The following is a 2,844-nucleotide window of genomic DNA, read 5'->3' as shown; positions in this document are numbered from 1 at the left end:
CGTTTATGTTCGCGCTAATTTAGTCTCGGAGACAGAATCGTCAGATTTCATATTTTTTCAACAAAGAATCAAAGTTAGAACCAGGTAAAGAAAAAATACATATTTTATTAATGGTACTGATACATTAAAAAAAGGCAGTTGAAAGATAGCAAAATTTAAGACTTCAATCTTGTATAAATTTCTGTCACGATTTCTTTCAAGTCATTTCTCGCAGAGAATACATAAATAAATAATTGAGTTACTATCGGGATAAAAATGGAATGGATTGATAAAAATGGAAAAGTGGCTCGTTTTATACTGAATTAATGTAATTTCATACGCGACATAATCTATTTACGTCAGTATAACAATTACAAATTGATTTTTTTTATAAAACGCACGTGTTTAATTTACAGAATAACAAAGAAAAATACAACGCGCTCTGTCTTTCGGTCTAACGAGCGTGAGGTTAACCTAGGGAGGAGGGATGTACGGAAATATCTATTGGTCTAGGACTCGAAGACCTTCGAGCGATGCACGGGGTCGTTTGATCTGGATGCGGGGCGTCGGGACGCAAGGTTACAGCGGTCGTCGGGTCAGCAACACCACGGCCGTCCCTCCCGCTTTTCCCTTTCCACCCTGGCTGCCATCCCTCGTCCTCTCGCCGCCCTCGCCAAGCTCGATGTAGGTACGTCTGCCCTTCCTTCCTAACCCTCCTCCTCAACGAGAGAGAGAGAGAGAGAGAGAGAGAGAGAGAGAGAGAAAGAAAGAGAGAGAGAGAGAGAGGGAGAGACAGAGAAAGAGAGAGCTATGTCGCCCTTCTCTACCCGTCTCCCTCGCTCACTGTCCTTTATTTGTCCTCACTCACTAGTGCCAGGGCGTGCCATCTTCGCGAATCTATCGAGATTCTTAATAGTTATTGCGACAAGGGATCGTCCTTGTGTGTTTCCACGTATAATAACTTCCCCCCGATATTTAAGAAGAAAAAAGACTTATAGGTGCTTATCATTAAGTATAATATATAAGTAATCACATTTAAGTATCACGATAAACATATTCACTCTCTTTCTATGGATCTAGCTTCTGTAATTTATCTCTCCCTTTTTTCAGACTTAATTCCCTCATCGACGTGACATTATTTCCTCGAGAAAAAAAGTGCCAGTTAATAAATATTAAAAATAATAATTAGAGAAATGAAAGATTTCTTTTTTTTTGGATTTTTTTAATCTTGCGAATTTTTGCAAGTTAATTATAATGGATTCCCAATTAGAGTGCGGAAATCACAACAACTGATTGCGAAAATTATTATATATTGATTGCGATAATTATAATATTAAACAATCGTTACTATCGGCGCCATGATGAAACGCAGTAGTCACCCCTTCGATGTCGTCGCATCATTTTTTTATAACACCGCCCTTCCATCGTGATACTTTACCACCACTTGCACAGACCAATGCGGTAGTCGAGTCGCTTGCAAACAGCCCGATGGAGGGGGTGTCTGGATCACCCCCTTTCACGTTAGTCTGTCTGTCTGGCTGGCTACTTTCCTGGGGGTTCGCAACCCCTGCTTTGCTAAACGTTATACGAACCATGACACTGAAATGCACCGATTGTTTATGCACGCGAAGTCTCGCTCATAATAACGAACTGCTTCGCGTATTCCCTGCCTCGTTAATTTTGTTTACCTCAATTTGCAAACTAATTTAATTCCACGACGCTCTTTTCTCGTTAAGAAAAAAACTTATTCAAGCTTTAAATGACAGGCGCTGTCTCCTTCCAGCGATTTTCGAATACTGAGTATTCTCTTAATAAAGATTCTAGATAATAAATATTACTTTGCTTCGTTAACATTCATAAATTTCAATGAGAACGAAAGGAAAAACACACGACACAAAACTGATCGCTTTCGTGCCAATGCGGGCGATCACCTTGCGCTCTCTCTAACAACGTCTATTAATTTTAATTAATGGAGAAAGTGCAAAGAGCAATCCTAAGATGTTATACTGCAAAATATCACGATAATATTATATTCTGATTGCTAATCTTATAATCACGTGACATATATATGCGTACATCTAAAACATGTCAGCATTTTAATCGCTCGTAATTTATTGAGTCAATAGGAAAATCTTATTCGTTTTTTATAAAATAAATAGTATAAAAGATTTTTTTCTAATTACATTTTTTTTTTACAGAATAGATGTTTCTACGAATGTTTCACCTGACAGTTTCTGACGACAATCATCTGCAACTGTGTCTGCTGAGACATCAATATAGATCTACTCTAACGTGAGTCATTCTTATTATTTTATTGCAACTACATATACTAATTAAATAAAAAGAAAAAGGCTCTCGATTATGATAAAATCAAAATATAAAATATTACAGGTCAATACAATATTTATAATTTATGTTAAGCCAAATTAATTATATAAAATTTAATTAAATACAATTGAATTAATTGAATACAAATCTTAGAATTGAAATAACTCTAACTTTGTTTAGATAAAATTATAAATAACTGTGTGTTAATTCCAACGAAAAAAAAAACAACAAAACGAGATAATTTAATTTTGATGAATTGTATAATGAATTGTTTAATCACTTTTATAAAATATGAAAGAAAGTACGGCTTCATAAGAGGCAATACGCGAGTGTACAGTACGGGCTGAATTTTTTTTTCACGAATGGATAACCGATATCGCGTTTATCGTGCTTGGACGGTGCAACGGTTTATCAAGCAGACGGGGTTTTGCACCCTCGTTCCATCGACTATATAGTGTAGGGTTCTAGAAGCAGCTACAGCTACCCGGTAGAGGGAGAATCGTCTGCTGGAGGGGGTGTCTGGGTCAATCCCCTCCA

At 36.9% G+C, this 2,844-nt stretch overlaps 1 long non-coding RNA gene across 1 annotated transcript; it reads left to right on the top strand.

The window, feature by feature from the left end:
• Positions 1–388: 388 nt before the first annotated feature.
• On the top strand, positions 389–2,381 carry LOC126858033 (uncharacterized). Its single transcript, XR_007688597.1, has 3 exons — positions 389–663; positions 2,178–2,271; positions 2,371–2,381. It is a non-coding gene; the product is annotated as an uncharacterized LOC126858033 (long non-coding RNA).
• The last annotated feature ends 463 nt before the right edge of the window (positions 2,382–2,844 follow it).

This window comes from Cataglyphis hispanica, chromosome 23 (genome assembly GCF_021464435.1).
Source record: "Cataglyphis hispanica isolate Lineage 1 chromosome 23, ULB_Chis1_1.0, whole genome shotgun sequence".
Lineage (NCBI taxonomy): Eukaryota > Metazoa > Arthropoda > Insecta > Hymenoptera > Formicidae > Cataglyphis > Cataglyphis hispanica.
Note: the sequence above shows the minus strand (reverse complement) of the source record. Positions and strands in the feature narration are given on the sequence as shown.